The 26,865-nt window shown below is 41.6% G+C and overlaps 1 protein-coding gene across 7 annotated transcripts in view; it reads right to left on the reverse strand.

Moving 5' to 3' along the window:
• Positions 1-26,865, reverse strand: part of slc29a4a (solute carrier family 29 member 4a) — a 139,032-nt gene that overhangs the window by 95,494 nt on the left and 16,673 nt on the right. For 5 of the 7 annotated variants that reach the window (XM_052021499.1, XM_052021497.1, XM_052021495.1 and 2 more), the window contains exon 1: positions 11,973-12,465. The exons of 1 other annotated variant lie outside the window; for it this stretch is intronic. The gene's annotated coding sequence lies outside the window, so the exon portion shown is untranslated. Of the gene's footprint in view, positions 1-11,972; positions 12,466-26,865 lie in introns of those variants that run through there. One more of the 7 variants, XM_052021493.1, reaches the window with a different exon arrangement.

Here is a 26,865-nt window from a genome sequence, read left to right on the forward strand (position 1 = left end):
GCCCAGTAAACTTTCTCAGTTATGAGGCCAATGTACTTTCCTCACCAAAAAAACTAGTCATTTAACTTATTCCTATTTCTGGGATCTTGCTGCATACCAACTGGTTTCAAAGTTTAGATGTAAAACAGGAGTTAACACACTCCAAAAACAGCTCGTTGAAGATAAAACACGATATGATGTTTCACACAATGTAAGTAAGGCTTAAAAAAAAGTAAGGTTTTCTTTAGAAAATACAAAATAACAAATAAATTGACCTACCCTGTGGCTAAAGACAAATTATTTTTAAAATACATTAAGGAGGTCAGATGAACAAACCATTAGAGAGCCTCTTCTCCCTGGTGAACAGTAACAACCTTCAGTTATTTGAGTTTGAGTGGTCCCAAACCCCAGCCCCAGGCAGTACGAACAATACAAAACTGCATGATGTACTGGCAGATTTATTAGAACTTTCAAAGAATATAGCAAATTAATACCATTCGACAATGTGTTTAATGTTGTAGAATCTTATTTTTGGAGAGTATTTATGTTGGGACTCAAGGATAAAGTAAAATCTTTTGGGTAAAGGAGAAGGGATTAAGTTGTACAATGGCAGGAGACAAAATGCAAAGCAGTTCAACTGTACAATGTTAAAAACCATCCCAATGATCAGACTCAGAATCCAATCTATCAACTACTTAAGAAATCTTGCTCAGGGCATTAAAGTAGAACATTTACATTTGGCCATGTCATTTGAGAAAGCAGGTAGTTGGGGGAAAGAAATATGATTTAAGCATTCACTTTAACCTTGGGATGATACTAAAGTACAAGTCTAGTGCATGGAAGACAGGTGTGTGTGCCTTAATAGTATAAACCAAATAAAACCTGTCAGAAGTGCCAATTACTGATTAGATACCTTGACCCAAACCTATGTATACAACAACACAATCTGCTGGACGAACTCGATGGGCTTAGTACCTGGAGAAGATTTGGAGCGAGCGCTGTTCCATGTAGCCAATGGAAAGAAAGACATACCTAGGCTCCATGGGAGTGCCCATGGTTACACCTTTGATTCATAGGAAGTGAGGGGAGTCAAAAGAGAAATTGTTCAGAGTAAGTACAAGTTCAGCCGGGCGGACGAGAGTGTTGATGGAGGGGAATTGATTGGATCTTTGTTGCAGAAAGAAGCAGAGGGCTTTAAGACCTTACTGACGGGGGATGGAGGTATACAAAGACTGGAGATCCATAGTGAATTGATGCTCAATCCACAGTTCCTTCAGCAGATTGTTTGTTGCTCCAGATTCCAGCATCTGCAGTCTTGTCTCCATCTAAACAACATGTACGTCAAAAAAGATAACCAGCAAGAGCTGATCAATGGCTTGGAAAAATTGACAAACTTTTTCCATCTTCTCAAATACTTGTCAGCTTAAAAAGTGGCCTTGTATGAAATTAATTAACTGCACTGAAAGTGTAGTGGAACATAGCTTTGTAAGTTTTGCTATAAATAAATCCTTGAACAAATTCGTTTGCACCCTTCCATCCTGAATTCAAATTGACAAGGTCTCCCTTTCACTTCAATCCAATACTGTACTCTTTTCAAAGTTAGAGCATCATATCCAACTTCCTTCCTCCAGTTCACAAAGGGAGGAACTTTTCTTCCATATCACTGCTGTTCAGACAGGTTTTTCATCAAATTACAGTTTACACCAGCAATACATTTCACTGAATTTCAGTTTGCACCATCACATCCACTTCAATTCTCCCTGGCACACACCACTCTAAAACTTGAGCTGGGACCTCCTGTCCTCCATCCCTGTGAAAATTGTGAGGAATACCTAGAATATGGAAACTACCCAAATTTGAATTCCTCGCTCTGAATTACAGCCATATTTCGGGATTCACCAAAAATCTACTTTTCAAGTGAGTTGAGTTGATGACAGACAATTGTTTAATGACTGTTTCTTTACAGTTTATCCAACAGAACTGATAGTGATCTGCATCCAGTTCTTCCACTTGAGTTTGCTACTGGCACTGAATACGTCAAGGAAGATTTTCACATGGAAAGTCTTCAGCACAGCAATAAATTCCCATCACAAAAGCCACACTCACACACCTGTCCTGTATAAATAAGTTACTTTATTCTGCATTTCCTGCCAATTATAGTTCACATATGTATATCTAAAGGAGCTTTCTCTCTCAGGGTGTAAGATCTCCTGCGACACTCCTCATAGTAAGTTAGAAAACAGGCTAGAGTAAGAAAACTAAAGTATGATGGGAAGTAAAATTCTTGCAGTCAATGCATTTTGTGAGAACTAATAGGATAAAACTGTGAAAGGCACAAACTCCTTGACTCATTCAGAACATTAGAATCTGGACCAAGAGTTCGATCCTGTTCCATCATTCAATTAGCCTCACCAACATTAACTCCACTTTCTCGCCCTATCCTCATCCCTTGATCCTCTGAGTCCAAAAGTCTATTAGTCTTGATTACACTTAAACAACTGAACATTCTACATCCTTCTGGGGTAGAGAACTGAAAAGACTTACAAGGCTCTAGTTAAGGATTTTTTTCCTCATCTCTATTTTAAATGGCCAACCCTCATCCAGAGACTATGTCCTCTAACTCTAATGTATCCAACCAGAGGAAACAACCCCAAACAATTACCTTGTCAAATCTTCAGAGTCTTTTATATATCAGTATGTTTAAAATATGACTAATATCTTGGAACAAAATATCAGACTAAAATCATAATGCAAGACTCATACTATAGATGATTGATTCGACAGTTTTAAAAAAAAATCACCCCTGGAAATAGAGATAGAGGCTGCATACAAAGTATTCATCCAATACTGCTGAGGTATTTAAAAAGAAAAAAAAACAGAACTGAGTGGAAACATGAAGTGATGGCAAGCCCCGTGTGAAGCGAATGACAAAGCAAGACACACTAGACTTTGGGAAGCAGAAAATGGGAATAGCATTAAATCCACTGAATTAAGTGGCCACATGCCTAGCTGCTGTCTCTCTCTGCCCCCCCCCCCCCACGTGAAACAAACAAATCATGCATGGATGGAACTCTGCTTATAAAATGTCAATCGTATTTTGCATGGCAATGTTAGCTCTACCCAAAAATTTAACTGGATTTTTCTCTTTACAGACATAATCGGACTCAGTGGTTGAAGTATTTTTTTCTTTTTTCCCCCCCCAATTGTCAACTTGGGAGCAGTTAATTTCAGCCTTTATTTACTTAGCTGCAATGCAGGGAGCTTCATGGAGCTGATTGCATTTTACAGGTAGAAGTGCAGTTAAGAAACTCACCCTCCACCTCCCCTCTCTCCAGAAAAATATACAATGCGGCAATTTTGTTTTGGTTAGCCGGAGATGTGAAATACACAGTGAACCAGTAAGATGTTTGTGTTCAAACCAAAGCACTGATGTTTTCCTAAAGGAAGTTCTATTTCTCCCTCTGTGGAGCACAGGTTCCCAAAGTGGAATGCTTGGCCGTATTCTTTCTCATCATAATTCTTTACTATTCTCTACTTATTGACTTATATTTTCTGCCAGTTGCTAAAAGTTAAATAAAAAATATTTTATATGATAGCAGCACCATTTGGTATAGAGTCATAGACTAATACAACATGGAAACAGGCCCTTCAGCCCAACTCGTCCATGCTGACCATGGTGCCCAAAAAACTAGACCCATTTGCCTGCATTTGGCCCATATCCCTCTAAACCTCTCCTATCAGCATCCTCATCCAAATGTCTTTTAACGTTGTTATTGTATCTGCCTCAACACTTTGTCTGGCAGCTCATTCCATATACATACCACCTTCTGCATAAAGAAGTCGCACCTCAGGTGCCTTTTAAAATCTTTCACCTCTCACCTTAAACCTATGCCCTCTACTTTTTAGTTCCCTTCCCTGGGAAAAAGACTGTGTTCACCCTATCTATATCTTGTACAATATTTCAGAAGTTTAGTCAGGACCTCTGGCAAATGTCTCAAGATGACTATATGACAAACTTGAATTTATGTGGCGTATATGGGAATGTGACACACTGTTTTAGGCACCTTGTGGTGACGCTATCACCAGTGTGAAAGCTTGAGGAGTACAGTTGGGAATGTGGGATATGGTTTGAACTCATCCACAGGCCATTATGATAGCTTAACGTGGATTACAATGTTCTGTCCAAGGATGTCACGAAATGAGTCAATTCTGCTCGGAGGCTGGTGACTCACTGAGATCAGATCTGTAACGTACCCAGTAGAAAGAACTCCGACAGCTTTGTACTACTCAGGGATACACTTGCCTATGTGTGGGAGAGGGTGGGCATTTATTTAATCATCTTGGATCAGGCTATTGCACATGTGCTCTCCATGACAGGGTTTGGGAGGGAATCTACAATTGGATGCAGCTGCTCCATACAGACATCAATAGTGCAGCCCTAATTACTAGATAGCAAGCAGAAGGCTCTGGAGTTTGGCAAAGTCGCCCTCTCTACTCTGCCTTGTTCATGTGTTGCATCAAGCCTTTTACCAAATCCATCAGGAAGGATGTGGGCATTACATGGATGATGATCCAGGCAGCAAAGACTCAGGTCAAAGCCTCCCTATACCTGGAAAATGTGACTGACTTGTGTCTGGACCCACTGTCAGTCTGCAGATTGATGAGCATCTGTACCTCACCAACTTTTACCAATGCATCCTATCTGGATGTATCACGGCTTGGTACGGCAACTGCTCTGCCCAGGACTGCGAGAAACTGCAGAGAGTTGTGGATACAGCCCAGCGCATCACGGACACCAGCCTCCCCTCCTTGGACTCTGTCTTTACCTCTCATTGTCTTGGTGAAGCAGCCAGTATAATCAAAGACTCCACCCACCCAGGTCATTCTCTCCATTGGGTAGAAGATACAGGAGCCTGAGGGCACATACCACCAGACTTAAGGATAGCTTCTGCCCCACTGTGATAAGACTATTGAACGGTTCCCTTATACAATGAGATGGACCTCACAATCTACCTTGTTGTGACCCTGCACCTTATTGCACTGCACTTTCTGTAGCTGTGACACTTTACTCTGTACTGTTATTGTTTTTACCTGTACTACATCAATGCACTCTGTACTAACTCAATGTAACTGCATTGTGTAATGAATTTACCTGCACGATCGGTTTGCAAGACAAGTTTTTCCACTGACCTCGGTACAAGTGACAATAATAAACAAATACCAATAATTTGAACTGGCCTTAAGGGCCTGAGTTAATTGGAGCAATTATGAGACCATATTTTTAGCATCTGGTCTGACTGCTCCCTTGTCCCCCTCACTGCAGAGGTAAACACAAGCTGGTACAGGCCAGTAAAAATTCAAGCTACTGTTACCTTTGCTTTACAATCAAGCCCAATCATTTGAAGGTGCAGAGAGTGAGGAGCTGTGGCATGCAGCAAAGACTGCATGGAGCATAGAGCCAAGGCAAAGCAGATACTGGGAATGGGCTCCCTCTCCGTTGTGGAATAACACCTGGTCATCAGGTGTGAGGTGCTATTGGTGCTGCTGTACATGTGGTGTGCCAGCACCCAAGCCATCTTCCAGTTCGTCCAGATATTGAAATGTACAAACCGCCAGAGAACGGAGAGAGAAAAAATGAAGGGCCTTGGACCTGAATCATTAACTCTGTTTCTCTTCCCACACAACTGGCCTGCTGAGTACTTCCAACATTTTCTGTTTTTGTTTCAGATTTCCAGCATCAGCAATTTTAAAAATTATTTTCTGGCCCTCATCCCGATGGCTACCTGTGTGTGGCTACATCAGACTGTGATCAGACCCTAAATACACAAACACCAAGTGTCACTATGTGTTGAGGTCCTATCTGTCCCTGATGTTACATTCATTTGGAACTTGTAATACCAGATGTCCCATGTGGAAATGTTTGTGCGGATCATATCTGACCACAGTCAATCAGGCAACTGTCTGCAAGAATGTCTTTGAGGCCCTGTGGAAAAAGGAGATGGTAGACCCTGCTGGATGGTTCCCCAAGCAGACTGTCAAAGTCATTTGGCAGAATGCCTCATCACCAGAACTCAAGCAGCAAAACTTTGTTGGACTGGTGATGAGGACCCTTTCCTCAGATCCTTCGCGCAGAGATGAAGTCTCAGTGCCATCACACACTGACTTTGGTGTAGCTGCGGTGGAGATGACACTGTCATCTCTCTCCTTCTGGAGCATTTATTTGCCAAGAAAATCTGAGAAAAAGGATGCAATGGTCTTTGTGGAAGTTCATCCGAAGGAGATGCATAACACAGGACTGTGCTCCGTGAGGGACACGCACCGAGACAAACATCAACTGTTGCTGGAAGATTGCCAACTCAGTGAAAGATACACCTTGGTCTGCTCAAAACATGCTGGTCTTCCTGTGCAAAGACCATCTACAACTGAATTTTATAGGCACATTCCAAGGCCCAGGAATACGCGCTGAGGATTTACTTGCTGCAGCCACCACAGAGGCTCCATGAGAAAAGGCCAGAGTTTGAAACCATCCTCTCATTATACAACGAGTAGCTGGAAGCCATGTAAAACACCCAGAAATATTGCTCATGAAATTATGTGAAAAGAAAATTCATGTGATGTTGATGTAAAGGTAAACCTTGTATGTAAGTGGAATGAAATGTCTTGCACTGTGAATGGCAGTAGTACAAATTACAGTACATTTGTATATCTTAAGATAGTACAAATAAAGTATATTCTTGGGGAAAATGTTGTCATTGCAAAAAGCCCCATTGATATGGGTTTAAGAATCAGTGACCCTGACCTATTTGAAAGTAGTGTGAGTAACAGTGAGGCCAGTAAAATCTTGGTTGACTGACTGTGGTCAGAAATGACATGGCAATTGATCAATACTTGGTGTATGTGCTGCACATTCTTCATGCAGTTGAGGAAGCAAAAAGTCGAAGGGCTTTGAAAGGATGGAACAAGTTGGACATATTGAGAGAAGCTCAGCTGTTGGTGGATGGAATATGCCCAAAGCACTGGCACTGTCAAGTTATCACAGAGTCTGGCCAGTTTATAAGGTTCTGCAATCATGCAGTAGAAGTGGTAGTAATGTTACTGAGCAATGGCAACATTAGCAAGGGAAAGGTGCACAACCTGTCTAAGACAAGGTGCACTGAAGGATCATTTGAGTGTCTGAACATAGAACACTACAGCACAGTACAGGCCCTTTGGCCCACAATGTTGTGCCAGCATTTTATCCTGCTCTAAGATTCTATCTAACCCTTCCCTCCCACCACATAGCCCCCTATTTTTCTATCATTCATGTGTCTAAGAGTCTCTTAAATGTCCCTAATGTATCTGCCCCCACAACCTCTGCCAGCAGTGCATTCCACGCACCCACCACTCTGTGTAATAAACTTACCCGACATCCCCTTTAGAACCTTCCTCCAATCACCTTAAAATTAGGTCCCCTCATGTTGGCCATTGTCGCACTGGGAAAAAGTCTCTGACTGCCCACTCGATCTATGCCTCTTATCTTGTACACCTCTATCAAGTCACCTCTCATCCTCCTCCTCTCCAAAGAGAAAAGCCCTAGCTCACTCAACCTATCCTCATAAGATATGCTCTCCAATCCAGGCAACATCCTGGTAAATCTCCTCTGCACCCTCTCTAAAGCTTTCACATCTTTTCTATAATGAGGTGACCAGAACTGAACACAATACTCCAATTGTGGTCTAACCAGAATTCTATAGAGCTGCAACATCACCTCACGGATCTTGAGCTCAATACCCCGACTAATGAAGGCCAACACTCCCTATGCCTTCTTAACAACCCTATCGACCTGTGCAGCAATCTTGAGGAATCTATAGATGTGGACCCCAAGATCCCTCTGTACTTCCACACTGCTAAGAGTCCTGCCATTAACCTTGTATTCTGCCTTCAAATTTGATCTCCTGAAGTGTATCACTTCACACTTATCCAGGTTGAAATCCATCTGCCACTTCTCAGCCCAGCTCTGCATTCTATCAATATCCTGTTGTAATCTACAGCAACCTTCTACACTATCCACAACACCATCAACCTTTGTATCATCAGCAAACTTACAAACCCACCCTTCCACATCCTCATCCAAGTCATTTATAAAAATCACAAAGAGCAGGGGTCCCAAAACAGATCCCTGCGGACACCGTGGTCACCGATCTCCAGGCAGAATATGCTCCATCTACCACCACTGTCTTCTATGGGCGAGCCAATTCTGAATCCACACAGCCAAGTTTCCCTGGATCCCATACCTCCTGACTTTCTGAATAAGCCTTCCATGAGGAACCTTATCAAATGCCTTACTAAAATCCATGTACACCACATCCACTGCTCTACCTTCATCAATATGCTTTGTCACATCCTCAAAGAACTCAATCAGGCTCATGAGGCATGACCTGCCCCTCACAAAGCTATGCTGACTGTCCCTAATCAGCCTATGCTTCTCCAAATGCCCAGAAATCCTGTCTCTAAGAATCTTCTCCAGCAATTTGCCCACCACTTAAGAAAGACTCACTGGTCTGTAATTCCCAGGGTTATCCCTACTCCCTTTCTTAAAGGAAGGAACAACATTTGCCACCCTCCAATCATCTGGCACTACTCCTGTGGCCAGTGAGGATGTAAAGATTGTCGCCAAAGGCGCAGCAATCTCTTCCCTTGCTTCCCGTAATAACCTTGGATATATCCCATCGGGCCCTGGTGACTTATCCATCCTAATGCTTTTCAAAAGTTCCAGCACATCCTCTTTCCTCACATCAACATGCCCTAGCATATCTGTCTGTCGTACGCCATCGTCACAAACGTCAAGGTCTCTTTCTGGTGAATACTGAAGCAAAGTATTCATTAAGGACCTCCCCTACCTCTTCCGACTCAAGCACGTTTCCTCTATTATCCCTGATCGGTCGTACCTTCACTCTAGTCATCCTCTTATTCTTCACATACATGTAGAATGCCTTAGGGTTTTCCTTGATCCTATTTGCCAAGGACTTCTCATGCCCCCTTCTAGCTCTCCTAAGTCCATTCTTAAGCTCCCTCCTGGCTACTTGTAACTCTCCAGAGCCCTATCTGATCCATGCTTTCTAAACCTCAGGTAAGCTTCTTTCTTCCTCGACAAGATATTCTACATCTTGCGTCAACCACAGTTCCTTCACTCTCCCATCCTTTCCCATGCCTCAATGGGACAAGCTTATCCAGAGCCCCATGCAAGTAGTTCTTAAACAATCTCCACATTTATGCTGCTAGAATAAATAAAGAACACTTCCAGGGCACACATTTCTGGAACTCACTAATGCATTGCTGGTGCCCACAATGCAGCATGGAAGCACTGGCATCCCAAGTGCAGTCGGAAAGTTTAGCAAGAAGATTATTCCCAGTTTTGATTTTGAAGCTAGTTCTGATGTTGTGGTTTATAAGTTAAAGCCCTGTCATGTGTAACTGCTAGATAAATAGATTTTCAAAGTCTGATCATTAAGGTGATAGTGAGCTCGTGATCAGTATTGGTGTTCTGCAGATGGAAAACATATGGGACAATCCTAGAGGTGCGTGGTTTTAATATGCCATAAAGCAAAGTTTGAAAACTACTGCTTTAATGACATACCCAACATTTCTAAATGTGTGTGTGTGCTTGCAGTTGTGTGCATGTAGTCGTGCTTGTGTGTAGCTGATCTGTGTGTTTCAGTCATGTTTGTGTGCTTGTAACTCTGTATGTATGTGAGGTTTTGCGTGCGCGCGCGTGTATAAAACCCTTGTGTGTGTATCTGCATGTCCGTCTGTGTATAGTTGTCTGCCTACAGGAGTAAATCCAGCTAAAATTCAAACAGTTTATCCACAAAACAATTGTCCAGTTAAAACTACTCATCTGCATGATACTCCCTGGAGGAGTTTGGAACGATTGATAAGAATCTTAACAGCTAAACCTTTGCTATCTGGTCAATGAGTTAAGATGCAAAGTAAATCATAAAGATTGCTCCAGACTACCTCACCTCTGCCTGATTCAGACGGCAGATTATCCAGTCTACCACTGATGGTCAAGTAGCCCATTGGCAGTCCTGCTACCTTGCAGGTAATTTGACACCAAGGATTCCTGCCTATTGTCCTAAGAACTTAACTTTCATGGATTCAAGAAATAGCAAAATGCTTTAAAAGCCAAGGAAAGATAGTTGTATTGCCAATTTATACACAGCAAGCTCTCAAAAACAGCAATGGGTCCATCACTAGATTATCATTTTGAGTGATGCTGGTTGAGAGATAGCTCCCCCTCCCCCAGCTTTCTTATTCTGGCTTCTGTCCTCTTCCTTTCCAGTCCTAATGAAGGGTCTCGACCCGAAACGTCGACTCTATTTCCCTCCATAGATGCTGCCTGACCTGCTGAGTTTTTCCAGCACTTTTCATGTGTGTTGCGAGAGATGGATATTGCCTGGATTAGTTAGACAGGTGATACAATGCAAAATGCTGTGTAAATCCCCAAAAAGACAGATCAAATGTGGCAATACAAAAAGGCCAAGGATTTTACAATTAAGTCTGCTGGAAGGCTTTACTCTTGTTAATCTCGACAATTTTGAGAGTCACCTCACAATTTTACTAACTGTCCCCAACAGGTTGATTCAACGAGCTTACCTCATAAGCATTGACCTTCACTGCCCGACTTGGTCCAGTCTTCATCTAGGAAACCTGGACTCACTAACTTTAATATTTCAATGCCAATTTTAAAAAACAACACAAGCCTTCAACATATCTTGCCATGATTATTCTAAGAGGCTAGAGGGCGTCTCTACCAGTATCAATGTTGTCAAGTGTTATTGTAGCTGTTCTGAACAATAAGCTTATTTACAATCACGGCGTTAGTTCTCTGCAGTCATTTCGGCTTGGAAGCCTCAGACAAATATTTTTGTTCTTTGTTTTAAGGAGCTACAACTGAACGCCTTGTTAATGACTCTGGCCGATCTGCCGGCCAAATCCTTTCGAATATGAAACAGCTCTATATTCTTTAGTCACATTTCCTACCAACCTGCTCGCCGCCAGCGTTCTGGGCGGCAGGAGCGAAGCAGCGAGCACGTTTTCTGAGATAATCAGCGGCACTGCTCTGAAATCATGGGCTGTGTGGGGAAGGGGCAAAGCAGCTCTCGCTCTCTCGTTTTTCTAAGAACGTCCATCCTGTACAACTCTCTACATTTGGTTCCTCCAGTTCATAAACTGTATTTTCAATTTCATTTCAGGGAAGCTTTACGTGTTCTTTTTTCAAATTTCTTCCACTGATATTAACTTTAACCATCATAATTCTGAGGGATCTCCGCAGTGTAAGTTGGAAGGGGCCGAGGGGATGAATGAAATGGAAAACTTGCGGCTTTAAACATCTCAGGAACCGAGCAAAAAGCGTCAGAATCAGGTCCCAGGAACAGGCAGCAGGGGTCAGTGTTACAAGGTCTTCAGGACCTCTTGCATTAACTAATATCGCCAAAAGAATCCGCAAAATAGAAAAATAATCACATTTGACAAATAGTACATGAAACTAGTCACCATATAATCACGTTTGTATTTATATGTAGGTATGTTTAAAAGGATTTGATTTTTGGAAAAAAATCTCACGTTCCAATTTGTTTGAAAGTAAATTGCTGCTCGCCCGCTCAATGAAATTGTTATCAAAATGTCTTACACCCAGAACTCCTCTTCCAAATATTTATTCCATTTATAAATTAGCTTGGTTTGACAAGCAATAGGTAATAGATAAATTAATGAAAAATACTCCGTTAAATACTACATGCAGACTGATAACTGAAAGGTGTTGAGAACAGTTTGCTGTGTTCCCACCGATATAAATCAACACTGGAAACAAAATGTCAGCGTCTCTACATATCAGTGCGTCTGCCTCCGGATCCCTACTTCTGCTGATAGATCGTCAGATGTGTCCCATCACTCAGCCTCCCAGCTATCATAACCTCCCTCGCCTGGGACATCTCATCCGAATAAAACCTTACCTTTTCACTCGGTCCGTCCATCCGCCCCTTCCGCCTGTCCTGTGTGAATGTCTCTCTCTCTGGCTGTATCTTTATCTAGTCAGCCGATCTAATACAACAGGTTGCTCACCTCACTCCGCAGTATAGATACAATAAAGCAAAAATAAGGGGACTTTCCTTTTAGGTCCCAGCTTTATTTTTTTGCCCCCTCCCTTCTTCTCTCTCCTCACGAGGCACGGCGCTCAAACTCACATTGCTGTCTCATCTTCAGGCGGATCCCAGTTCCTCCAGAATGGAACCTGAGCACAGATGAACACTCTCCCTCCAACCCCTCACCAACCTTGTTCCTTTCTAATAAAGCAGGGATCATGTGTGCCAGCAGGCGGCTGCAGACAAAAGGAGTCCTAAACTCATTTGCCTATTAAAGCGAATATTTATAAATTCAATTAAATATGGAATATTAATTATCACAAAACTGGGAGTTTCCTTTAACCCCTCCAGATCACGACTTGGATTTCTTTTCAAGTGAAGTTGCTGGACCCCTAATGTTAAAGGAAGCGCGGTCTTCAAAATAAGACACCCAGTTCCAGAGAGGAAAGTCGATCGCTTTTAACAGCAGCAGATTTGCAAACTGCTTTACTAAATGAAGTGTGACAACACTTACTTTGCAAAGTGTTGAACCTTTACTTATTCATGTCTCAGAATGAGGTCCTAAGATATTAACAATTACCTCAAAGTCCTGCCGATGATAATTCATCCTGCTTAAATGGATTCGACCAATTGCTTTTAACTCTCTCAAATATATGTCCAATAATAGTTAAAAGAAATAGGCATCATGAAGGAAGGAGCAGAAGTTAACAGAATATTCAGGGCAATACAGTATTTATTGAAGAAAAAACTGCAGTTGCCAGAAATCTGAAACAAAAATAGAAAATGCTGGAAATATTCAGCAGGTCAGGCAGTATCTATGGAGTAAGAAACAAGGTCAATGCTTCCACCAGAACTAGAAAAACTTTGCATAACACCACTGTTCCATCCCAAGGGTGATCTGTCACTTTAATTCTCCACCCCATCCCACTCTGTCCTCTGTCTTTGGCCTTCTACTCTTTTCCAATGGGAAGCTCAACAAACAACATCTCATCTTCCATCTGGGCACACTGCAGCACTCAAGACTCAATTCTGAATTCAGCAATTTCTGTGTTAGAACTTTCCAGCTCTGATGTCCCTAACATTCAGATTTTCTTTCTCCACAGATGCTGCCTGATTGGCTGAATATTTCCAGCATTCTCCTCAGATTTTCAGCAGCTGCTGTGTTCAGCCTCTCAACTCCAATCTGTTATTTTGCCTTTGCCTTTTCCTTTCCCAGTTGCCACACTAAAATCAACTACATTGCCTGGACGATCTTGGTTTCCAGTTAATGCAGATGTTCTCTCTCCACCTTAAAACACATTTGTTTTCTCAGTTTTCCAATTCTGAGAAAAGCTGATTGACCAGAAGCACTGACACTGTTTTACTCTCCACAGATGCTGTCTGACCTACTGCTTCTGGCATTTTATGTTTTTTTGTTTCAGGGCAACACTCTTGTTGCTTAATGAAAAAATATTTAGTTAGAATAATTCACAATAGTGTCTTTGCAGTGGTTTATTTCTGTCCCAATACCCTATGGAGCCTCACAGGCAAATGTATTTACAGCAGTGCTAGAACACTGCACCATTTTCAGACTTCAGGTGAGTCGTTAAACTGAGTTTCCTGCTGTCTATTTCCTTGTCTACTTTGATGATCCTTTAGGAAAACCTACTTTCCTTTGACATAGAAGGATGTTGTCTCAGCCCATCGAGTCACCAGCTCTCAGAAAAGTCCCATTCCCCACTAATTTTCCCTGTGACTTATTCTTCCTCCATCCCCATCAATTTTCCCCAGGTTCTACCAGCCATCTACAGCACTAGGGGCAATTACAGTGGCCAAATAACCGACCAACCCTGACTGTCTATAGGATGTGGCAGGAAACCAGAGCACCTGGGGTAAATCCACACAGGGACAATGTGCGAACCATACAGACAACACCAGAGGTCAAGACCGAACTTGGTCACTGAAGCTATAAGACAGCAGCTCCACTAGCTGCACCACTGTGCCAATTATTAACACAGATCATACTAAAGTGCAAGATAATTTTGACACACAAGACAGAATAAACATGCAAGAATTATTACAGTACAATGACATGATTATTTGTATGTGGAGATTGTGAGTGGCAGCTTGCTTCTTCCTCTGATTTACTCTCCTTGTCCTTCTCATGCAACTGTTGATTTGCACTGGGATACAGTTTAGCAGATGCCCAGCAGGCCTCCAGCACGTCAGCTTAACTAATAATGCCAGGGGTGCTATTCACTGTTTAGGCTTTACAGTGAAACTTGACCCTGCCATGCACTTGTATTTTCCAGCAAGACTTATAGGACTGTAATCAGAAATTGGAATCCAAATTGATTTTTCCTCTATCATGCACTGTTACAGCATCCTGAGCCTTATCTGAAGACAGCAGACCTAGGGATGATCAGGGGCAAAATGGTTTGCCTTAGAGACCAGGTATATCAGTCAGGCTGACTTATCAGTGAAGTATCTCCTAATTACATCATTGTACACAAAATGAGTATCACATGAATATGGATCTGCCTTTTGCAGGGTGCAAGAGCAAACAGTAATGCAATCATCTTGTAAAAACAAACCCAGAGTAATCTAACAGAGTGAATGTGAATTATGACTTGGAGACATAATGGCATTTGGAGGTTTATTAATGAAACTGTTCATGGATAATCTAAGGTCTGCAGATTGTGATCTGCTGAGCTTGGTTATAATGTTCAGTTACTAACCTGCCAGTCCTTTTTAGACTAGTACCAAAAGTGTGACAGACATACAGGAGAAAATAACTTTTTGTTATTAAGCAGCAAATCTATTTAACTGTATAGATGTAAAAATATATTGGTAACATTGACTTGGAGGAAGCATTGATTTATGATAGGATTGTAATGTCACTGTATTCTCAGGGCTGCGGAATTCCGGGTGATGTAAAATTCAGCTGCACTTATTGAGTGATCTTCTAGAATCCTTGCCGATGTTTTGAAGATCAAGTTCTATAGCTGCATCCAGTTTCTTTTGGTTTAAGTTGTAAATTAGAGTATTTGATTATTACCAAGATCCATTATCCACAGAAAGTGAGGACGTGTGCTTCTCATGTCGTGATGTATTCCACATCCAATGAATAACTTTTGAAATACAATTATTGTTATGGAAGAAAGTATGACAACCAACTTGCATTCAGCAAGGGCTCACTTAAAGTAATGAGGTGAATTGCTAGTTAATATATTTTTAGGAGTGACACATATGGGAGATATTTTATTCAAGACAACATGTAGGTCTCCAACAAATGTACCATGGAATCTACCAACAAGGTGGACAACTCAATGTTATCTAGTGACATCACCACCATCTAAACAGTGTTGTGCCAGTCCTGCAATGAAGCATCAGCCACATTAAATTTTGAAGTGGGACTTGCAACCTCAGCATACTGACTCAGAAGCTAAAATGCTACTGTTTGAGCTAATGTATTTAACTTTTATTGCTTAGCCTTCCTAAAAAGCCAATATGCAGAACAAGGTGAAATTCAGAATTTACTGGGCAGGACCCAAGTCCCATGATCAGGTAGAGAGGTGATTCAGTAGGTGATTGAAGCTATAGAATTGAGAGCCACGGTTGGTGTTCGGAAGAAAGAGAAGGAACAACAAGGTACAAGGTGGTCTTTGAGTAAGCTTTTCTAAGGAGTATTTGGGTTTTATATGAGAAGCAGGGATGCAGATCTCTAAGGAAAGTATTTGGAAAGAAGTTCATAGGGGTCTGCTAAAAAGCAATAAAGAAAACTTTTTGAATTGCTCATAAGAAATAAATAATTCAAACCTAGAAATCCAGAACTCCTGTTTCAGTGCTAGAGTAGAACTCTCAACTACCAACAGATATGAATGCAAAACATACCTTGAATTTCAAGATGGGATAATTAATACATTAGTTCACCAGAGATTTCTCATTTTAAGTTGGATTATGTAAAACAAAAACAATAGTGGGTTATGGTATCTTGACAAATATGGGTTGAAGAATGAGGCAACATTCTTCCCACTTTGTGATTTAATTACCAAGATGGGAATAAAAATGAGTTAAGCCTGAGTCAAGTCAACAAAGTGCCCTTACATTAATGGCTGGGACCTCTGTTGTTTTTGATATACATCAATGAATGGATGAAAATGTAGATGGGTGGATTAGCAAGTTTGCAGATGACACCAAGACTTGGAGTTATGGACAGCATAAAGTACTATCAAAAATACAGTAGAGATATAGAGCAGTTACAGATATGGGCAGAGAAGTAGCAGATGGAGTTTAATCTGGGCAAATGTGAGGTGTTGCATTTTGGGAGGTCAACTGAAAGGAGGTGTATAGTTAATGGTAGGCCCCTTAAGAGCATGGAGGTACAGGTGGATCTTGGGGTCTAGGTCCATAGTTCACTGAAAATGGCTACATAAGTGGATAAGGTGGTAAAGAAGGCACGTGGAATGCTTGCCTTTGTTAGTAGAGGTGTTGAGTACAAGAGTAAGGAAGTCATGCTGCAGCTATATAAAACTTTAGTCAAACCACACTTGGAGTATTGTGTACAGTTCTGGTCACCCCATTATAGGGAGGAATGTGGAGACTGAAAAGGGTGCTGAAGAGGGATAGTTAACATGGCTTTGCACATGGTAGGTCATGCCTTACTCAGAGTTTTGCAAGGAGGTTACCAAGAAGGTCAATGAAGGAAAGGTAGTGGACGTTGTTTACATGGACTTTAGCAAGGCCTTTGAGGTGAGGCACAGTAGTGTAGTGGTTAGCATAACGCTTTACAGCACAAGCAACCTGGGTTCAAATCTAGCCACGGTCTGTAAGGAGTTTGTATGTTCTTCTTGTGTCTGTGTGGGTTTCCTCTGGGTGCTCCAGTTTCCTCCCACATTCCAAAGACATACAGGTTAGGAAGTTGTGGGTAGGCTATGTTGGCACCAGAAGCATGGTGACACTTGCGGGCTGCCCCCAGAACACTACGCAAAAAGATGTATTTCACTGTTTCGATGCAAATGTGACTAATAAAGATATCTTATATCTTAAAGTCCCACATGGGAGGCTGGTCCAAAAGGTTAAGTCACTTGGAATTCAGGATGAAGTAGTCAATTCAACATTGGCTTAGTGGGAGAAGCCAGAGAGTGGTAGTAGATAGTTCTCTCTAACTGGAGGCCTGTGTCTAGTGGTGTGCTGCAGGGATCAGTGCTGGGTCTATTGCTGTTTATCATCTATATTAGTGATTTAGATGATAACATGGCAAACTGGATCAGCAAGTTTGTGGATGACACCAAGATTGGGGGGGCATAGTGGACAGTGAGGAAGGCTGTCAAAGCTTGCAGCATGATCTTGACCAGCTAGGCAAATGGGCTGAAAAAAAAAGGCAGATGGAATTTAATGGCAGACAAGAATGAAGTGTTGTAGTTTGGGAGGACAAACCAGGGTAAGACTTACGCAGTGAATGGTAGGGCTCTGAGGTGCGCAGTAGAAGGAACCTGGAATACAGATCCATAGTTCCTGACAGTGGTGTCACAGGTAGATGGGGTCAGAGGATTTGGGCACTTTGTCCTTCATAAATCAGGACAGTGAGTACTGGAGTTGGGATGTTATGTTGAAGTTGTACAAGATGTTGGTGAGGCTGAATTTAGAGTATTGCGTGTAGTTCTGATCACCTACCTACAGGAAAGATATCAATAAGCTTGAAAGAGTGCAGAGAAAATTTACAAAGATGTTGCTGGGACTTGAGGACCTGAGTTACAGGGAAAGGTTGAATAGGATAGGAGTTTATTCCCTGAAGTGCAGGAAGATGAGGGGAGATCTTATACAGGTATACAAAATTATGAGGGGTAGAGATAGGGTAAATACATGCAGGATGGTTGAGACTAGAACTGGAGGACATGTTTAGGGTGAAAGGTGAAATGTTTAAGAGGAATCTGAGGGGGAACTTCTTCACTCAGAGGGCAGTGAGAGTGTGGAACGAGCTACCAGTGGAAGTGATAAATGCAGGTTCAATTGTAACATTCAAGAGAGGGTTGGATAGGTACATGGATGGGAGGGGTTTGGAGGGATATGGTCCAGATGCAGGTAGATGGGACTAGGCAAAGATCAGTGGCATGGACTAGATGGGCAAAGGGCCTTTTTCTGTTCTGTAGTACTCTGACTCTTAAGAGGTTTACCAGACACTGCCTGGATCAGAGAGTATGACCTATAAGGTTGGTCAGACTTGGGTTGTTCTCCTTAGAGCATCGGAGGCTGAGGGATGACCTGATAGGGTAAGCAGTCTGAATTTTTACCCCAGGGTAGGATGTCAAACACCAGAGGACATGCTTAAGGTTAGAGGGGGAAGTTTAAAGGTGATGTGAGGGGCAAGTGTCTTTTCTAAAAAAGTGGTAAGTGCCTGGAATGGGTTACTGGGGTAGTAGTGGAATCAGGCAGTTTGGTGGAGTTTAAGCAGCTTTTATATAGACACATGAATCTGAAAGGAATGGAGGGATATGGATGATACACAGAAGGACATTTAGTATAAATTGGCGTCAAGATTGGCACAACATCATGGGCCAAATGGCCTGCCCAGTGCTGTACTGTTCTATTAGCCAGTTCAGATTAAATTTAAATATTATTTAAATTCTCAAATATGAAACATTCATGCTATGGAGCAAATGGATTGACTATTCATTACCAAAATACAACGACTAGTTTAAAACTGTTCATTGGTTACAAATTTGCAAAGTTCAAAGTTGAATATACAAGGATTTAATAGCTATGAACAGATATATTAGCTTAAATAGCAAATCATTAAAGTACAATTACTGTACAAAATGAGTAGTCAATCTGCAGGCATTCCAGTGATTCAGTATAAATTGCTTTCTGAAAATGAAAAAATGCAGATGCTGGAAATCTGAAATAAAAATATGAAGTGCTGGAAAGTGAATTCTGCTGAAGAGTCAGTAAACTGAAATGCAAGTTTGTTCCCCCCCCCCCCCCCCCCACTGAATGCTGCTATCCCCATATAAAACTTGATCTGTGTCAACTGTGATTGTTACAACTAGAAGGTTATCTTGATTCTATTGCAACTTGGATGTGACTTAAAGTTTACAAAAGGAGAGGATTCTGCAGGAGCACAGAGCTTCTGAACAGGGCATAGCCACAGATTGCAATAGTAATTGAATGCAGCAAGAGAGAGTGGAAGTAAGAATTTGGTGAGAGTGGGAATTGATGTAGAAAAGGGCCAGAGGTCCTCCATTTTCATGTAGTGTTTGTATAAGCTTGAGGCGACATATTTAAAATGTTTTCAGTGTTTCAGCCATAGTGCTAATTAGTACGTGGGGAGAAAGAGCAAAATAAAAAGTAATCATCCATACATAATATAAATTACGATAAGGTAAAAGCGGGTTTTGAGTGTGTGAGTTTTCTAGTCGTTTGCATGTTAATGGGGTAAGCAGCTCCTGGACCTGTCCATGTCACAAAGCAGCTGTTTCTGGTGACTGGTTGGTGAGGAATACAATTGTTTGCTCTCTATGCTCAGGGAAACTGGGAGCCAATAGTAATACCTAATTAAATTATTCATGTCGGAAAGTTGAAGCTGAGATAGAAGACCAGCCTTGATTTAACTGAATGTCAGAATAGGCTCAAAGGACAGAATGGATTGCACCTGCTTCTTTTCCTAATTTTCTTAAACTATTTAAATTAATTACCTTTTAAAAATATACATAAATAATCTGATTTTTTTAAATGCATTTTCAAGTCATGGGCAATAAATGGCCACGTCTATTGTCCATCCCTAATTGCCCATGAGAAGGTATGGTGAGCCACCAACTTGAACCAATGCAATCCTTCTGGTGAAGGTCATCCCATACTGTTGGGTAGTGTGTTCCATTACATTAAGCTGTAAGTAACAATATAAATTAGTTTAAATGAAAGAAACTTGCATCTGCAATGAGTATGGATTATGAATAAAAGAAAGAAGTAGGAGTAGGCCATTGAACCCTTTGTACCTGCTCTAGCATTCAGTAACAACAATCTTTTTGTGCAGGTGCCAATTTCTTGCACAAGCTCCATTTCGCTTGATTTAATGACCTCAGTCTTGAATATACATAGTTACTGACCCTCCAAAGCCCAGGTAGAGAATTCCAAAGGTTCACCAGCCTCTGGGTGAAGAAATGTCTTTTCATCTCCATCCTGAATGTTCTTAATTTGAGACTGGTCTTTTATTCTTGACATTTGAGCCAGGAGAAACTTCAACTCTGAATCTACCCTGTAAATCCTAATAAGAATTTGCATATTTCAATGAGATCAACCTCTCTCTAAATTAAAAAGATAAAAGCCCAGGAATCTGTAAGAAGCAGTGTGACTCCAATCAACCAAATCTGCAGTTAGTCATATCTGCAACTTGTGGAACCATGGTTCAAAGTCATTGAGCTGGAGGCAGTGAGCCGGATACAGTCAATCCAACTTGCCTCCTGTGCTAGGCCACGGCTGCACTAACCTTTTGGCACTATAGGGCCTCCTGGTTCCCTTCAAGGCCTTACTTCCTAGCTTCCAGAGCAGGGCACACAGTGATGACTAGGTTGTACTGAGACCTTGCCCCCAGTAATACCCTGAAAGCCTTTTAATAGCCAGTGCTGCTCATAAATCAGAGACCTTTGGTTTTAATAATTATTTTTAAATTTTCTGAACCAATTTCAATTATTTCCAAAGTAAAGGTAGTAATAACTTAGTTTAAATATTTTAAACTATAATAAAAATAAAAGACAAACCAAACTTATCAGCTATGTGACCTCATTCAAAAGTAGGTCCAGCAACAGCTGGGGTAAGCCACTGGGCCAGCACAGTGGCACAGCTAGTAGAATCACTGCCTCACGGCACTAGAGACCAGGTTCAATCCTGACCCGACAGGATCTGTCTATGTAGAGTTTGCACGTTCTCCCTGTGACTACACGTGTTTCCTCTGGATGCTCAGTTTTCCTTCCATATCCCAAAGAAGTGCAGGTTGGTAGGTTAATTGGTCACTGTAAAGTGCCCCTAGTTTGTAAGTCATAGAATCTGGGAAAACTTGCTGAGAATGTGTGGAGAATAAAATGGGATATGAATGTAGGATCAGTGTAAATGAGTGGGCCAGTGCAGACTCAGTGGCCAAAGACTATTTCTGTGCTGCACCTCTCTATGACTTATCCTCAAGGGATTACAGATTATCCCTAGACTCAATGGTGGTGTCCAAGGGATGTGAAAGAAGTCAGACACACAATGTGGTAGTCGAGCCAGTGCTGTACACTGCTGTGTGTACACTGCAGTGAGCAGGGGTCTCCATGGACCTTTTGGTTATCTGGTGATATGCTTTGGCCCAATATGAGATATCATGAAGGGAGAGAGTGTCATCATGTCAGTTAGGTAATGGTTTAGATTTGGTCGATGGTGAGGGACAGGAGGATAAGAATGCCTCCGAGGACAAGGTGGCAGGTGAAGGTACCGTAGATGTGGTTGTAGAGGTGCTTCAGTCTTTTCTGTACAAGAACCTTGCACTGGTGTGAATGAGTACAAGGGAAGGAGGACAGATTTAGCGGAGAACTACAATACAGGAGTTTATTCAAGTTGGAAGAATGAAAAGGAATGTGGTATTTTTAGATGGTAGATAGGTTGGGTTATAATTCTCTGCAAACTGAAGGATAATGAATTTACAGAGCATTCCACCCTAGAGAGCTGCATTTTCCCAGTTAATGAGCATATTTAAGACACAGATCTGTTGATTTTTTGGACAATAAGGGAATCAATGGATATGGGAGTTAGTGGGAAAGTAGAGTTGGCTTAGAAGTTTGGTTAAGAAATTACAGAATGTAAGAGGAGGCTTGACCAAACCACATGGCCTAATCTAGCTCTTGTAAAATTCTAAAGAGAAAGTTTGTTAACACCTTTGATAATCTGAATGGATTGTCATTTCTGTACTGGTGGTTAACAATGTTTCTAACGTCACACAACCTCATTTTTATGAGAAGCGTGACTGAGTCACTCTTTCTATCCAGAGGAGGTTTGATTATCTCCTGGAAACCTAAGCCCCTGATCAGGAAGTACATCCTTGCAATTCCAAAGCAGCAGCACTGTTGGCTGGACCCAGAGTAAAGCAACTTTGAGCACCTTTGAGATTAGGAGCATCAGAAAAGTTAACCTGCCCTTTCAGCAGGATTTTCATTTGCTCTAATGCCCACTTTCTAATGCAAAACAGCCCCGATTACATCAATAGTGCAAAACACAAAATTCATCTCCAGTGAGATTTTCTACCTCACCACTTTGAAAAACAGTAAGTCTATTTACTCACAAAACAACCAGGTTCTACCAACTTGTGTTTTCCTGAAACCATGTTATTTAAAGGGAGAACACTCAAATTGCATTCTTTATCCTTACTGATATGTGTGACCTCCTACAGCATCAATTACACCTCTCACACGTCTGGACTGCTTTGCTGATACAAGTTTGGGGGGGGGGGGGGGGGGTGGGGGGGTGCATGGCGGGGTCACTGTCATCTTCAGATTCCAGGCCTCAGAATCATTCCAGGCTGCTGCTGATTTCTCTTGCATCTCACAATTCACTGCTCATACAGAGACCTCCCTGGCAAACCTACTGCCAGAGACACTGGGCTGTAACTCTGGAGAGTCTCTCGAAAAAATGACATGCCTCCTGCATGCATTGCTCTTCGCCAGCTTGTTAAAGTCCCTCTGACCCCGTGGGAGCTCTCCCCCATACCTTTGCTGTCATTATAGCATTCATTCATCCAACAGCAACTGTTCCCACAGTTGGAAGAGTGTTTCTTGTATTGTTGTTTGTCCTTTAAGAACTGGGATTGAAGATTGCCCCCTACTGAGTTAAGTGATGACTGTTGCAACCCATCAATAGTAGGGAAAATGCTGGACTGTATAATGAAGGATGTAATAACAGAACATCTTGAAAAGAATAATAGGATTGAAAATCAACATGGATGTGTTTCTTGTTCCAATACAACATAGAAAGAGGGTAGTGAACCTCTGGAACTGTCTGCCCCAGATAGCTGTGTAGGTTCTGTCACTGTACTCATTCAAAACCCAGATTGACAGATTTCCAGACGTGAAGGGAATCAAGGGATATGCAGAGAGTTCTGGAAAATGGTGCAGAACTAGAAGATCAGCCATAATCTTGATGAATGGCAAAGCAAGCTGGAAGGTCTGGATGACCTGCTCCTGCTGTTTTCACTTTCCAATATTAAAAGGGAGTGCTCTGCTGTAGAGGGGCCTTACATAGGGAAACAAAACTGCTCTGTGTATCCCACATTTGAAAATCTCACCCTTTTTTCCCCCCAACTTCCACAAACATTAGGATTGCCCACAAAGCTGTTGATAATGCAACTTCTAGCCCAAATAGTACCATGTGGAAAAGCTACACCTGTTCCACTTGCACCTCTAATTCTAGCTAAACATTGCCATTTATAAGTATGGAAGCTTCCCCGCCCCCCACTCTCCCATCTTATAAATAAGAGTGACAATTTCTCCCCTGTAAGTGGTACACCCCCCATAATTTAACTTCCCATCTTGCCTCCTGTCCCAATAAGCAGAACATCTGGGCAAAGAAAGCCTCCGTTAACAGAGTGACTGCAGGCACGTGAGTTTCTGTCTACTAAAGCCACCACTAGAAAAAAATATATACTTCTGCCTCCTTTTGATTACTGATCCCGGTTTTGCGAGAATTCCGAGAACCATCATATCTTTATAACTTGACGTCAAAGAAGCTCACCCCACATTAAGTTAACCAGAGTGGCATGTGCTTGAGGCACCATCCCCTTCTATCAATCAAATGTGACAACTGGGGTTGTCATTCAGTCATTTGGATGAGGCATTACTCCCAGCATGACTAGTTTTTGACTGCCATTTCACCTTCAAACTCACACTTTTTGAGACCTTTTTCATACAAGTGGGGAGACATGTGCCTAGAAACTGGACCCATTTTGTGAATGTTCATCCTCACTTTTCTCCAATCTTACTCCTCTATAAATTCAAGTGACCCTTTTTAAAGGGTTGATTACCAACCCTTGAAATTGTACTGGGCACTTCAGGGGCCTTTACCTGATATCAGTTATGTATTCATGACATTGAAGATCACACAGCATTCCTCTCCTTTGCTGTTGGTGGAAATTGGAGCTTCAGGGAGAAACCGTCAGCTTTTGTTATCCAGTCACAAAAAAAACAGGAGCACTTCTTTCAGGGTTGAGGAATGAGACAGCAATTAAAAGGTCTGCACTGTCTCCAGGAACAGCATCACTTTACAGTGGCAAGCATAATATTAAAAGAACTCATTCAGCACCTTCACTGACCACTACCTTCTTTTTGTAATTATTTGTGAGCTGCCTGCAGAAACTACTGGCCTCTGACCAGCCTGCAGCTCAGATGGATTGGGCCACTCACAACATAGTTAATAGGGCCAATTCTTCACATGGGGGTTGCCCAGACAGGGCTATATTCCCCCTCTATGTTTTCCCTTACCTCCATGCTAGTTATTCCTCCACTATACTGTTAAAGTGCATATGACAATAAATTTGACAAGTACATGTATGCACAGGTGCAATGAAAAACTTAATTGCAGCAGCATTACAGGCAGCATTATATAAGCAGCATTCACAAGAAAAACAGATTAATTATAAATTCTCCATTGTGGCTACCTTGGGAGAAGTCTTTAAACATTGTAAATAAAATTTTAAAAAACTGCAGATGCTGGGAATCTGAACTCACAGAATAGAGAAACAAGCACCAAGTCTGTGCCACAATCAAGCACCCATTTACACAATTCCATTTTATTTATTTCCCCAAGTTCACTCACTCACCTACACAAGGGGCAATTTCCAATGACCAATTAACCTGCACATCTCTAGGATGTGGAAGGAAACCAAAGCATCCAGTAGAAACCCACATAGCCACAGGAAGAACATGCAAACTTCACACAAACAGCACCAAGGTCAAGACCGAACCTGGGTCACTGGAGCTGTGAGGCAGCAGCTCTACTAGTTGTGTCACCCAAGGAATTACAGAAAATGCTGATAATCTAAGCAGGTCAGACAACATCTGAAAGAAAAAATAATTTCAATTTGAAACATTAACTTCTCTTTCCACAGATGCTGCTCGACCTATTGAGACTTTACAACATTTTATTTTTTTTTTAAAGCACTATCCACTTCCCAGCATAGAGTAGCAAACAGTGAAAGAAGCTATCAAAAGGAATCATGAGGTTCCTGATATGCACATGGATTAGAATGCAAAACACTCCATAACTTTTCACATACTTTTGATAATTTCACAAATTTAAGGAATGGATAGTCACTGGAGATTTATGCAACACATATTTAGTGCACCAAGGTGGCGAATGCTAATTTCTAAACAATCATACCTCATCTTTGCAATCTATAAGTGGCGCGAGTCAGGAGCAATAGCCTCTCATACTACTGAGGAACATATGATTTATAAACATCTTTCTGTATCACTTAATAGATCTTTTAATTAGGTTATAATTTTTCCATGGCTTGAATTAGCCAAGAGTCTTTTCCAGCATTCAATTTAATGAATGAACTATTTTGCGCAGACAGCTTTCAAGCTAAAATAAACTTCAGGGTTTTTTTTTCCCCTAAAAAGTCTTGAAGGGATTCTTGTGGACTGGTCTCTTAGCTAAGCCATCTCAAGATAGGGGGAAACTTGAGAACCTCCTCCTGCAATGCTGGGCTCCCAGGGGTTTGTTTAGCATTAAAGGAAGTGATGAGTAGACATTCCAAGGCTCTCCATATACACAATTATCTTACTGGTCGGGCAGTGGCCATGGAGAGAGAAGTAAAATCATTGACCTAAAACCTTAAAACTACTTCCCTTTCTATCGCTGCTGTCTGATCTGCTGAGTATTTGTACATTTTCAGATTTTTATTTCAGATTCATTTTTTCCCCCAAATTTTGCTATGGTTTCTCATGTTCATAAGTGGACAGAGACTCTCAAGCTCCTCCCACTGTAGTTTAAGATGTTGGTTCTATTATGTGGGGTCCTGTAAGCTACAATCCTCCTTCAAATCCAGATCCCAACACCTCCCCATCAGTTTAAGCATACATTTCCTATCCTCTCGTTGCTAGAAGTTCAAAGACATGGGAATTTTCTAATCTGCCATAACGGGATGTATAAAGATGCACCACAGATGTACACACAAATTGTACATTGCCTTTTCCCATAGATTATCTCTTAGCCAGACAGACTATGATAAATATCTACACTAGTGAAACTGACTTGTAAATGGTGAGGCAGATCATGGCTATGTGTGATTTATTACATCAATATCACACAGTGATGTTGCTCTGATCTAAGATAGAGTATTGATTCACCTGCTGCTTGTGTACATTCATTCTCTATATTATGGGGTGGAAATTGGTTATTGTTTTTTCTGGTTTAGTGAAGCAACAGTGCTCTACCCAAGTGGAGGGCCAAGCTTATGCCCAAATTGATTCATGTCTCACTTGCTTCATTTAGGTGACCTTGCAATGTATGTCATGGGTGCACAGGTAGCTTGCCAAGGCCTAAACGTGAATGTCAGCGCACTTCTCTCCAGCAGCATTCCAATGCCATGTTCCATGTGTTGGAGCAGCATCCAAGGAGGGGAAGGGGAATGGGGAAGGAGAATTGGCTGGTAACGAGCAGGACATCTAAAATTTGAACACATGGTGGCAAACACCGTTTTTGGTTCCAAATGGAGGAAACTGCTCTTGCTCAGTTTAATTCCACAGCATGTTCGCTGGCAGCT

The sequence above is a fragment of the Pristis pectinata genome, chromosome 8 (genome assembly GCF_009764475.1).
Source record: "Pristis pectinata isolate sPriPec2 chromosome 8, sPriPec2.1.pri, whole genome shotgun sequence".
In the NCBI taxonomy this organism is placed as follows: domain Eukaryota; kingdom Metazoa; phylum Chordata; class Chondrichthyes; order Rhinopristiformes; family Pristidae; genus Pristis; species Pristis pectinata.